This window comes from Esox lucius, chromosome 2 (genome assembly GCF_011004845.1).
Source record: "Esox lucius isolate fEsoLuc1 chromosome 2, fEsoLuc1.pri, whole genome shotgun sequence".
NCBI lineage: Eukaryota > Metazoa > Chordata > Actinopteri > Esociformes > Esocidae > Esox > Esox lucius.
This window is the reverse complement of record NC_047570.1, coordinates 2,442,244-2,455,801: the sequence shown is the minus strand read 5'-3', so window position 1 is coordinate 2,455,801 and position 13,558 is coordinate 2,442,244. Positions and strand designations below refer to the sequence as shown.

The 13,558-nt window shown below is 42.5% G+C and overlaps 1 protein-coding gene across 5 annotated transcripts in view; it reads left to right on the top strand.

The window, feature by feature from the left end:
- large2 (LARGE xylosyl- and glucuronyltransferase 2) overlaps positions 1 to 13,558 on the top strand; it is a 158,713-nt gene that overhangs the window by 55,753 nt on the left and 89,402 nt on the right. Inside the window, exon 3 of one of the 5 annotated variants that reach the window (XM_013131119.4) lies at positions 11,952 to 12,042. The exons of the other annotated variants lie outside the window; for them this stretch is intronic. The gene's annotated coding sequence lies outside the window, so the exon portion shown is untranslated. The remainder of the gene's footprint in view (positions 1 to 11,951; positions 12,043 to 13,558) is intronic. 5 annotated transcript variants of the gene reach the window in all.

Here is a 13,558-nt window from a genome sequence, read left to right as displayed (position 1 = left end):
GCCAAAATTTGTCCAGACGACTAACACTGTGTTTTTCTTTGGTACAAGTTGCACAATTGACTCAGCGTCTGAGTTCTCCATGTTGCTTCCATGCCACTGACAGGAGGTGACGGAGTCATGTGACTTCATACGCGGTAGTATGTTTTTAAGGGGAAAGTATTATCAGGATTAAAAAACGAAATAACCGATGTGGGAAAATTACTTCAGTTAGAGGATCTCATTAGCCTTCGGTGTAAGTTCTGCTTGTTCAGTGGTTGTTTGATGAATTGCTATTAAACACATTCAGAGAGGATTTGAAATGCAATTTCTTATCATTTTGGCACTGGTTATTTTCCTTTGGGGCTCGGTAAATCCTCTATGGGGGGCACCAAAATTTCCTCTATGCAGGAAAAACCCTGCTTTTCATATCTAGGCCTCCTCTTTTCAATTGCAGAGCTATTTAGCTACTACTCCCATCCAGAGGTTTTGTAGGTAAGTGTGCAAGGGCACACAACTTACAACCTCAGTTAGCTTTGCTGGTGCCGATCTCCACCCGGTCTCCACTCACTCGTCTTTTCCTGCTATTATTCTCCCCACTCCTTTCATTGTGTTCCATGTTACCCTGTCCACACCACCTCTTCTTTCAGAGAGATAAATGCCCCTCATCGTCTGCTTTGAACGGTAGGAAATTGAGCTTTAGCCCCACTGGGGAAATACATTCTACCATATCCTTTATCATCTTCTGCACTACATTCCTCTCTCCTCTATAAACAGTCCCTCCATCCCCATCCTTTCCCTTACGGCTTACATTCACAATTTCAAATCCCTATCCCCTTTTCTTTCTCCTGACCTCCCCCTCTCTCTTTTTGTCTCTAACGTCTGGCATAGTTACTGTTTTCTGGCATGTGTGTGTTCACGGCCTTTGTTTGTAGATAATCATTTGTTTTCTTTGAGGTAATTAAGTTATTACATCATAAAACTGTTTTTATGTCACTCGGCCATTGGTGAGTGGGAGTGATTGATGTTTTATCCTTTAAGATTCTATTCTTCTCTTGTTTGCCACATTTTTTATTATTTATTTTTCATACCACTTCTAGCAGTTGAACCTGAATTTATCAGGGATAAAATTGTAGACCTGCACACGGCTGGGATGGGCTACAGGACAATAGGCATGCAGCTTGGTGAGAAGGCAACAACTGTTGATACAATTATAAAAAAAAGGAAGAAGTTCAGGATGACGGTCAATCTCCCTCGGTCTAGGGCTCCATGCGAGATATCACCTCGTGGGGCATCAATGATCATGAGGAAGGTGAGGGATCAGCCCAGAACTACACGGCAATACCTGGTCAATGACCTGAAGAGAGCCGGGACCACAGTCTCAAAGAAAACCATTAGTAACACACTATACCATCATGGATTAAAATCCTGCAGCGCACGCAAGGTCCCCCTGCTCAAACCAGCGAATGTCCAGGCCGGTCTGAAGTTTGCCAATGACCATCTGGATCACCCAGAGGAGGAATTGGAGAAGGTCATGTGGATGAGACAAAAATAGAGCTTTTTGGTCTAAACTCCACTCGCTGTTTTTGGAGGAAGAAGAAGGATGAGTACAACCCCAAGAACACCATCCCAACCGTGAAGCATGGAGGTGGAAACATCATTCTTTGAGGATGCTTTTCTGCAAAGGAGACAGGACGACTGCACCATATTGAGGGGAGGATGGATGGGGCCATGTATCACGAGATCTTGGCCAACAACCTCCTTTTGTTTTAGTTTCCGTCACTCACAGTTGAACAGTACCGATGATTAAAATTACAGACTTCTACATGCTTTGTAAGTGGGAAAACTTGCAAAATCGGCAGTGTATCAAATACTTGTTCTCCCCACTGTAGTATGTAAATCATATCATATATATTCTCTGTCTGTATTCAACAGACTATGTCATGGCCGTAGTCAGTAAATTGTTTCCCCTTCATCACAGCATGACAGGCAGTCGTAATTACTTTTTCAATTTGACTATGCGTAATCTCATCCATTCGGAGCAGGCAGACGTTCATTGGTGCAGCCGCAGGGTTGCCAAGTGTCTGAAACTAACTTTTTGGCTTAACGGCCAAGGAGATTGGTAGATGAAAATATCCACCGGCCAAGCATATTTTCTTTGCCGGACAAAGTAATAAATAGCCTTTTTGTGTCACGTATACATTCATTTCAGTACATTTCATTGAGATAATAAGATATTATGTTGAATACAAATATTTATTTCTGATGACACAAGTTGTTTCTGCTTATATCTTTAACATACTGGCCACACACACAATAACTCATCAACACAGCCTCATCATCATACTGTAGCCAGCCTCTTGAAACTCTATCGCCAAATCTCCAATTCTCTCAAAGTGTTCTTTTTCTATGTGATGCTACAAACTTATTTTTTATGTATTACATTAACGTCATCCCTTTACACCAGTGCCTCTTCCATGTCAACTTTCTTAATATTATTTGACAATAAGTACTTAACATCATTCCCTATTAACCTAAGTACTCCCCCTCAATTAACCATTCTCTAAAACTGTTCATGAATTGCCTCCCAGATTCATAACACAAACACTCTCTTAAGCTAATGAGCAAAAGCAAATGAACCACAATGACATAACCTTTCTAATATAAAATACATATTTTTATCTACATTAACATACTTAAGCTCTAGCCAATTCTCAATGTGCTCCACCTTATATAGTATTATTTAAATAGTAATTTGTTGAATTTATATTTTACCCCAGGTAGTTTTTCCTTTGAAATGTACACAATATACACTATATATCGCATACTTTAATTTTGAAGGCAAAACACAAAAAACGGAAGTCTTATTCTTGCTGCTGAATCTAATGTTACCTGCATGACGCTAATCAATTGTAGCTATCGAGTTGTGTCAGTTAGCTAGCTAGCATAGAACCCCCTATTATCGGCATAACCAACAGAAGTTTTGAAATATATCTTCTTGTACAGTGTAATCATTTGATCAAGTTGTCAATGTTTAGCGATTAATAGTGACATACAAATGTTAGCTAGCATGACATTAATTATCATTTCTGAAATGTAATTGGAAATATTGATATTTTTGGTTGGCGACGTAGCTAAAAAATATGACCCCCAATTATCGGCCACCTTACCGTTTTGTTCAATAACTTTACATGTATTTTTTATTTCTTTACAAATAATACATCATAGCCTTTCCTGAAGTGTTTACTTGAAAGCTAACTGCGTTGCTTAACTTCGGATTAAGAAAGAATGAAGACTGACCAACTTTTCACTGTGTAGTACAGAGCGCCCTCTGTTTTATGGACCATAAAATCTGATAAATTCAGTATTCTTTTACCAAATTCACACCTCTCCTGCCACTGGCGTGTGTAGTCCTTCCCGGTGAGCCATGTGGCAACCACAGGGATTCTCCGGTATCGGTGTGGCTGATACCTCAAGGTGGTAAGAATGTGCCCCAGGTCCTTTGCTATCAGCCCCCCCTCTATTAGTGGGTCCTCATCTACGTTTAGGGAAGCTAGGGGGGTGGGGATGGGGACTGTTGCACCCTTTGGGTAGATGATGAATGGGGGGACATCCTCCCCAGCTCAGTTCAGACAGGCCAGTAAAGTTATTTGTACCCTGGTCCCCGGGGCCTGCTGGTACACTTGTTTTGTGCCCCGGGGAACCAGCACTTTGTGCCTGCTCTGGTGGCTACAAAACCCAGACTCATCGCAGTAGATTTGTCTGGGTTTCTCCCTCAACCCGCTCTCCTCTAGAATCTTCTCATGTTATAAAGAGGCTGTCCATCGTCGAACGGTTGGCACACTCAGCTCGCCCTCTTGTCCAGGGTGTCTGGCCTCCTCATGCTTTAGTTCCTGTGCGTCCTCCTGAACATTTCCCACCACTTCTTCCCCAGTGGTGGGATCGTCTCCCCTGGGTGCCGAAATCTACAATAGAATATAAATCAACTACATTACACATACAACACAAATGACAGTCAGTACAACATTCTTCATTGAATCACAGATCCCCATCTACCTGTGTATTTTATCGGCATAAAACATCAGCCTTTGACTGGTAAAGGGGAACCCATGGCTGGCACAGTAGCGACAGTACTGCACCAGAGAATTTTCATGAATGAAAATTATTTCTATTCATTCGCGCAAGTCGAATTTTACGACTTGCAGCTTTTCACACACAACCTCCATACATAACATGTTTTAAAACTCTCAAAAGTAAACTTAAATATATTAAGACGAGAATTGGTGGTACGATAGGTACAAGTGTATATTCACTTGTAAAATGTACCGTTATTTTCCAACTTAAATTGTCCTCCCACTGCTAGAGAATCTTGGGTTGTCGCTCAGAGACTGGCCACCTTTTTATATCAATGTGACAGCCACTTACTGACAGTTCAACACAATCGGGCGCATGCACAGACACAGTCAGTTACTTTTCTGACATTACTTGCTAGCCTGATTCTCCGAATGTTGTCTCTCTGCTCTGATGCTCGTGCGATCGTGAACTGCGTGCGATGGAAAATGCGCTGACAGGCCCGGCGCCATGAGGGGGCAAGAGGGGGCTTAGCTCCGTTATTTGTATTTTCTGCCCCTCCAGTTTAAGTTTTAACCTTTTCATGCGTAAGTTTCAAATATCACTTAATGGCCCCCCTGAGTGTGAGTTGTTTTGCATGTGATTTCAGTACTCGAGTTCCAGAATGCGCTAATACCATCACAATACATTTCATCCACTGCTTCCCAAAAACACCATGCTGCTTACTAGTTATGCATCAAATTTTTATTTCCATTACATTAGGAAACTACTACCAGTAGTAATAGGCTACTGTTAAAAAGGTATATTGAATAATTATTGACCAACCGTAAAAAATGCTGTCCTTTTTCTAAAGATTGCGGCGCAAAAGATACTGACACACTTCACTTGTTGTATCAATAAAACATAGGGTATCAGGCAATAGGTGGTGTGTAAATCATTTATTTACGTAATTATTCATTTTTTTGGGAAGATTATGTTGAGCTTCTTTCTCATGAGAAATTCCTCTGGGGGACACCAAAAGTAGTGCTGTAATAGTGTTTTAGTTTGCGCCATCAGTTTGCTCACTACTGTAGCTCTGCAAATTCAGATATTGTGTGTGAACCATGCTACCAACATAAAAAAAACTGACTGGATTAACCCAATGTTATATATGTGCATTGAGTGCCTTTCAGACGGTTGACACAAACACAGTCACCTTGCCAGCTAGGGAACACTACACACATTTCATTGCAAGCTTCTCATTGACTCAAATTCAAACAGCTGCAAACACTGGTTGATGTTATTGTAGCTAGCTAGCAAACATCAGCTAACCGCTAGAAAACAAAGTGTGACCTGTAATTCAAAGCAGCGAAAATGAAGATTGGTGACGGTTATGAATGTGTGCTATTGTATTGAGCGGTAGAAGTAAAGAAATGTGTAACATGTTCTTTGTTTGAAGTAGTTACTGAAAGTCAGCCACCAACGACACACTCCCCCAGATTCCCACACACACACTGTAGTTATAGTATCTGCATAATGGACTGAACCATTGTGAGGCGATGGGCGGCGGTCGCAATCTTTTGAAACTTAAAAACTGTCTAATCAGCGTGCTATAATCAAGTGCGTTCATTGCGTGTTATAAATATTTTTGAAATTACATAGTTATGTTTACAGTGATATATTGGGGCGGTACTAATCATAGTTTTCCCAGTATGGAAAATCTGTCTAGAAGATGAGCAAAAGTAAATGATCATCCGGAGTTATTAATCAGCTTTCTTCATTTGGTTAAGAAACAAACATAGCAGCGCCCAAAAATGTGTAAAGTAACATCTAGTACGTTTTTACACAATGATTTTGACCGGTTGTCAGCTCTCCCAGGATATGGTAATATTTTCATATCGCTAATATCATTTGTTTTTGTGTCAGACATTGTATTTATTTTTGAAAAATATGACTGTTAGTGTTGGCTGCCTGTTGGTACATAAGTAATCCTTCTTGTCCCGATTTAAACGCTTGCTACCTCGTTAATATCATAATGTAGCTCTTCAAACAATTATTATGAGGAAATAAAGTTGTTGTAGTATCCCAGGGCAGGTATATAATAATATAGACACGTTGACTTGCTAGTAAAGGTTCTTTACTGAAGGTTTAGTATCGTAACATCCAGTGGCATCGTGAGGCCTGGGCATTTTTTATGAATTGCCCCAGATCTCAAATTATATTTTTTTTACACAAAACAAATTCAAAATAGCCCCGGATCTATAAATCTGTAATTCCGATAATGCATGAAAGATCTCAAAAAACTGTATGATGTCGTTGATTAAAAAACGCAAAGGTTTTGGGTCCTCTGTCATCCAATCAGATCTACTTCACTCAATGTGGTACGTGCGCATTTTGTGAACCCGCAGAGAGAAAGAGCGCACCTCACCAGTTACTGGAATTCTGTCGGGTATAGGCTATGGACATCCGATCATTTTTCGGAAAAAGAAAAAGGGCAAGGTGTCTTCAGTAGAAGTAGAGGCATTACCTGTAGCAGCAGATGAGTCAGTAGGTGAGAGTGCCATTGCCTCATCTGAAATTACAAGGAAATTATACACTCTGCCGGGGTGGCTAGACAAGACGCTGAGGAAGGGGTACATTCTGCAGTTTCACTGCCAGCCCCCCCTCGTTCTTGGGGGTCGTAGAGCTCGTCATGACGTCTCTTTTGAAGGTCGCTGCCCTACAGGGGGAGATTGTGGACCTTCTGGAAAAGGGGGCGGTGTCCCTGGTCTCGTTGGAGCAGAGGGAGAAGGGGCTGTACTCCCCTTACTTCCTGGTGCACAAGAAGACGGGAGGCATTTTGAACAAATGCATGTCAAAGAGGCCGTTTCGTATGCTCACGACGAAACGTCTCCTGGAGTGTGTGCACCCCAGGGATTTTTGCGTCAGCACCACGGGGCGTTGTCACAGGCGAACCACTCGATCAGGGCGTTCCTTGTGCTGGGTCAGCCACTGCGGGCCTGGCCCCTGAGAGGGGACTGACTGCGGAGGTGGTCGCGACCATTCAGCGCGCGAGGGCAGCGGCTCCCTAACCCAGCCTTTCTGCCCAAGGTGATCAAGGTGTAGTTTCGTTCCATGAAGATGGTGTTGGGGCCGTTGTCGAAACAGCGTCTTTCTCACTGGTTGTGTGAGGTGATTGATCTTGCCTACAAGTTATGTGGCACTCCTACGCCTAGAGGGTTTGCGGCCCACTCCACGCTTGAGGTGGCGGCCTCAGCCGCTCTGTTTAGGGGCGTTGGGGTGGAGGACATTTGTGCTGTCGCGTCTTGGGGGACGCCATCGCCGTTTGTCCGATTTTACTTGCGTGGCATGGCCGCAGGCAGGTTGGCTCACTCTGTGCTCAGTGTGGCTGAATCTGGGGTGTGAGTTGGGTCCAATGAGCTACTGGGACGGCACATTTGACATGGGTCCGTCCTCTGCTCCGGTGTGCCTGTGCGCTTTTGTGTGTGACGCTCGCGTTGTGTGTGCTTGAGCGTCTACTTGTGCGCCAAGTCCGGGTCTCGGCGTGTTCTATGGGCTGGCCTCGGACGTTTTGGTGAGGTGGGTGACAGGCAAGGAGTCCATCATGGGCTTGCTCGCTTTGCCCTAAACCAATACGAGTGAAGCCCCTATGGGCAATGCTTCACGATATAAAACTATGGTTACTTTTGTAATCCCAGTGCTATGAGTGGAGAATCGCCCTTAGGGTTAAAGATTTCCTATAGCTGCGACACAAATGTTTCGATTGTTTCGGAAAGATTGTGTTTCGGAAAGCGTTCTGCCAATCATTAGATTTAAGAGCAGGTTTTCGGTAGTTGTTCGTTCCCTTAATAAACGACCCTGCCTTATCGGCTTTTGTCGGGAACGCGCAACATGAACGGCAGTACGTGTCCCTTGTCATTATCGTTTTCGACCAATGGAACCTGTTCTTTTCATGAAAACAAAATGTTCCTTTGCCTCGTACAATACCCTATTTGGGTCCTGCGCTGGAATGCACTATGAACTATGATTGGTCAATCAATCAATCAATCAATCAAATGTATTTATAAAGCCCTTTTTACAACAGTAGTTGTCACAAAGTGCATTACAGAGACACCCGTCCTTAAACCCCAAGGAGCAAACAACAGTAGTGTTGGAATTCAGTGGCTAGGAAAAACTCCCTAAGAAGGCGGAATTTTAGGAAGAAACCTAGAGAGGACCCAGGATCAGAGGGGTGACCAGTCCTCTTCTGGCTGTGCCGGGTGAGATATTAAGAGTCCAATTGGAATAATAAATACATTTCTCTGGGCTAAATCCAGAGTCTATTTGATTCTAGACTAGGTCAAAAGTATGACCAGGTGGACAAGGACAGGGACAGGGCCCCAGGGCCCCCCAAACCAGGTACTCCGCAGGTGTGGACAAGGACCTCATCTCCTCTTAAAATGTAAAATTGGAGGAGACTGAGAAAAGTTTGAACAAAACAGATGAGCCATTGAATATTATTGGTCAAAAATATGACATCAGTACTGTACACACAAATGGGGGAGAAGAAGCGCCACAGACACATTTTAATGAGAGAACAAGCAAAAATGTAACCGGGAAGACTGACAATGATTACAAGCGAACATTTTAACAAGATACTGTGAATTTAAATGGGGAAATTGAGCACTTGCCACTCTGGGCGAGTGACTGTCTATGTCTACTGGCTGGACATTAGATCTTACTTGCCCTGGGCCAGTGGGCCATCATTAATGTTGAACCCTGCACAACCCCGGCACATGGTTCTGTAAGCTGAACTACACAGGACAACTACTCTAACATACCATGTGATCAGCAGACATCACATCAATAATGCTGTCCTGTGCTGCTAGACTATGAAACATTGGAAGAGGGAGAGCACTTTTGGTCCGCAGGATTGACATAGTAATCACACAGAAAGCATTCAAATTGTACCCCATTTCAATGTGTGTTTCATTTGTGGGAGTAGGTGTTGATGTGTTATGCATTTGTGTATCTGTATGCGTGTTTGTGTCTATATGTGCGTGTGTTTATTATGTTTGTGTGCGTAGCATTTATCTGGCTTGCTGAAAGCCGTCCCATTAGATGTTTGTCTCCACAGGGGAGAGAGGCTATGATTAGATCAGCCCTCTGCCTACCACTCCTATGGAGAGGATATTGGCTGTCTGGTATCTCATACAGAAGTGATCCTGTGTTTTAGTACTATCAATGCTTCCGAGGTCTCCGTTGGAACGTTTAGTGGAGCTGTGTCACTATTCTTATGGGCAAAAATTTACAGAAATGTGATTGAAGGTTTCACTCACAAAACAAACCACTGCTGTGAACTCCTTATGAAGCTCTAACACTAGATATGTTGTTGGCTTTCTTACTGGGACAACCATGACAAAAATCAGACCTTTTTGGTACGTTGCTATATAGGCTATGTAACATCATTACCTTTGATTAGCCACAGAACATCATGTAAAAAGATCATGTCTTCAGCATACTTAAAAAACTGTCAGTGTTGCAACTTATTAGATGTTGATTAAGTTTATAATAGCGGTAAGTTTATAATTCAGTATGGCTGAATGTATGCTGGTACGGTCCCGTACTGCCTTTCTGCAAAACAAACTGTCGGGTTGGCGCCATACAGACTACAAGTGCAATCGCCAATTTTACCCACGTAGTTGTTTTATATAAGATGCCTCTTTTTTGAAGTCAAAGCTCTGGTTGATTAATTATGTTGAGAGTGGACAAGAAGTGTGTGGGTAGTCAGGCGGGAGCAGCTTTTGAAGGGATTGTTTGCAAATCCTAAGGGAAAACATCATTGTGGTGTTTATATCACAGTTCAAGATAATACAACATGATAGAATGTATGTGACATCTTTAATAGGCCCACAGAGATCATACTGAATTAATTTGGATTCTATATGTAAATCAATGACTAGACCCATAACAAGCTGCTAACATTTGGAATTATAATTTATTTTGTTTTCTTGCAGGTTGAATTACCCTGGAATACAGATTGCACTGAGACAGGGCTGTTGTGTTTCAAATAGGAAGCAAAAATATGATATGGGTATGGTAGAGCAGTTGAACCCTCAGGTCTCATTCCAGAATATTCTTAGAGGGAAATACAACAGTTCCACTGAACCTCCCAACCACCTCTCTCCTTTTTGTCCCTCTCTCTCACTCTTTCTTTATTTCTCTCTCTCTTCCACGCCTTTTATCTAGCCAGAGACTCTTAACCAGGGTGTTGTTTTAGGGAGCCTGGTTAACAGTGTGTCGTGGTTACTGGTTGGGTAACCATTGTATTACATAATGTTTTCATAAATAATCTAAATTGACACCTTTTTGTATAATTTTGCCTTAACATTCTTGGAATGGTCCCATTTTGGATACTTTAAAATGTATTTATATGTACAATTCTAAGAAATCAGACAAAGTTGACCTGCAATGTATTAAATGTACTTGGAATGGTAATGTTATTATGTTAAGTACATAGCTGATGGAGATTCGGAGGCAAAAGGAAAACTGGACAAGCGGTTCAACTAGCCAAAATCTTGCCTGTGTAATTTAGCTGTGTGAATCACTGTCTATTTCACCATGGTGTTTCCTTTTTGTTGTTGGTGTGGAACAGCATGTGCTCCTAGCAGTTGTGTGTTTGCGATTGGAAACTGTTACCCCTGAAGTTTGACTGTCTCGGTTTAGCTTGGGGGCTCAAAGTTAAACTGGTGCCCCCGCGACCCGGCCCTGTATGAAGCGGAAGAATATGTATGTATGTATGTATGTATGTGTGTATGTATGTATGTATGGACCGGCATTGCATGGGTAGAGAACAGTTTTGTTGCGTGTAGGAGACGAGAAGTGCTGAAACCTTGCTTTCTACTTTCCCCTTGGCTCCTCTTGGCTCTTCTCCAGTCCTTCAGCTCAGCCTCTTTGGAGTGTCCCTAAAGACTCTCTCCAGTTATTAATGTCTTTAATGGGGCATCCGTCGTCAAAGCTCCATTTAGCTAGGAGCCCAGACACAGGCATGCAGAATGCTGCCTCCAACTATTTCTCTGTTGACTAAAAAGTGTGTACTTTCATTTGGGAGCTAGGCATCCACACACCATTAGACCACACAATCACACAAATAGGCAGGAATGTAAGTATGCTGGCCCCACAGTCATCACTTAGGCCTATGAATATATTACATAGACCCAGTTAGAGCAAAGCTGGCCCACGTACATGTACATGTTTTCAAACACGCCCACGCATTTACACACACACACACACTAATCTCGTTCCCAGACACTTCTCAATTTGGAAAGATCTGGTGGAATACTGACCAACGTGGCCTTCATTGGCCTATAAGAAAGCTCTGAAAATGTTCAGGAGACATTCATTTAATTGGTTTAGGCTATCAAATGAATCATCTCCCACATCAAGTTACCCATGTGTTTTGTTCTTCCAAGCATCGATCTCTGCACTGTGATGTTGCTGTGGGACGTCACTGTGAGCATACAAGGCAGCTGGGCTGACTCGGTAGCACTGACGCGCAGTACAAAAAGGCAGTTATTCTGTCATTAAAATGTGTTCATTAAAATCAAAGTGTTGCAGGCTATTAGCTGGAAGAAGGAAGTGGCTGTCTCCGGCTTGACTGGATGTAATAAGTGCTTGTGTAGATGAACATACATCAACTCATTGAACTCAAAATATGACAAATGCTTTACGCTCAAAGGCCAACTTTGAAGTTGGTGGTAGGTGTTCTGGGCACATATCCTGCGGATGAGGTTAGACACTTACTCGTCCATGTTAAGGAATCAGGTTACTTTGTAATGTATTAGTAACTCAATCATGAAGGTAACCCTGAGAAAAAGAGAATGAGAGTGAGAGTGTGAGTATTGAATTACTAAGCTCCTCCCAACTCATGATTTTTTTCCACGCAGGGTTGACCGTGTGTTGGCTAACACCCTTCCTACTTCTGGCTTTCCTCAGAACATCTTCCTACACCTCTGTTATCAAATGTAACTACTTCAGGTACAGTCAAACAATGGCCAGAGATGGGAACAGAGAAAGGGAGAGAAACAGAGAGACTTAGGGCTTGTTTACATCACTATATTTTTCTAGGCATATGGAATACTCAAAATGCTAGATAATTATGTTGTGTAAACTTGCAGATATTGATAGAGACACCACTGTCCTATGTAGTGTGTGCCACATTTTCTATAAAGCCACCCTGTAGGTTTTGCAAGTGTGAAGACAATTCTGTCTGAACTATATCAAGTTTCTGTGCAGTGCACATGCATAATTTTCACGTAATTGACAAACACAATCCTGCGTAGTACGCCTCAAACATGCCAATGTATATTCAAACACTATGGAAATTATAAAGCAAACCAAGATAAGTCTATCTAGAACTTTCTTTTCTCTCTTGTAATGTAAACAAGTCCAATAAGAGAGGGATTAATAAAAGTGGGTTTGAGGGAACAAGTGGAACTCACTCACGCATATGGTAGGAATGTGGCACACACACAAATAGGAAGAAAATCCAAGGGTCAAACAGTAGCAGCTTGTTGTAACTGACTGAAGGTGGGTCTGTTTGTGTCATGCGTATGTGCAAGTCGGCTTTGATTTCAATGTCAGCTGTCAAAGTTCTTGTCAAGCCTGCATGCAGAAAGGTGTAAAGAGGGACATAACAATATACACTCACCTAAAGGATTATTATTGTTCAATTTCTCATTAATGCTATTATCTAATCAACCTATCACATGGCAGTTGCTTCAATGCATTTAGGGGTGTGGTCCTGGTCAAGACATTCTCCTGAACTCCAAACTGAATGCCAGAATGGGCAAGAAAGGTGATTTAAGCAATTTTGAGCGTGGCATGGTTGTTGGTGCCAGACGGGCTGGTCTGAGTATTTCACAATCTGCTCAGTTACTGGGATTTTCACGCACAACCATTTCTAGGGTTTACAAAGAATGGTGTGAAAAGGGAAAAACATTCAGTATGCGGCAGTCCTGTGGGCGAAAATGCCTTGTTGATGCTAGAGGTCAGAGGAGAATGGGCCGACTGATTCAAGCTGATCGAAGAGCAACTTTGACTGAAATAACCACTCATTACAACCGAGATATGCAGCAAAGCATTTGTGAAGCCACAACACGCACAATTTTGATGCGGATGGGCTACAACAGCAGACGACCCCACCGGGTACCACTCATCTCCACTATAAATAGGAAAAATAGGCTACAATTTGCACGAGCTCACCATAATTGGACAGTTGAAGACTGGAAGAATGTTGCCTGGTCTGATGAGTCTCGATTTCTGTTGAGACATTCAGATGCTAGAGTCATAATTTGGCGTAAACAGAATGAGAACATGGATCCATCATGCCTTGTTACCACTGTGCAGGCTGGTGGTGGTGGTGTAATGGTGTGGGGGATGTTTTTTCTTGGCACACTTTAGGCCCCTTAGTGCCAATTGGGCATCGTTTAAATGCCACTGCCTACCTGAGCATTGTTTCTGACCATGTCCATCCCTTTATGACCACCATGTA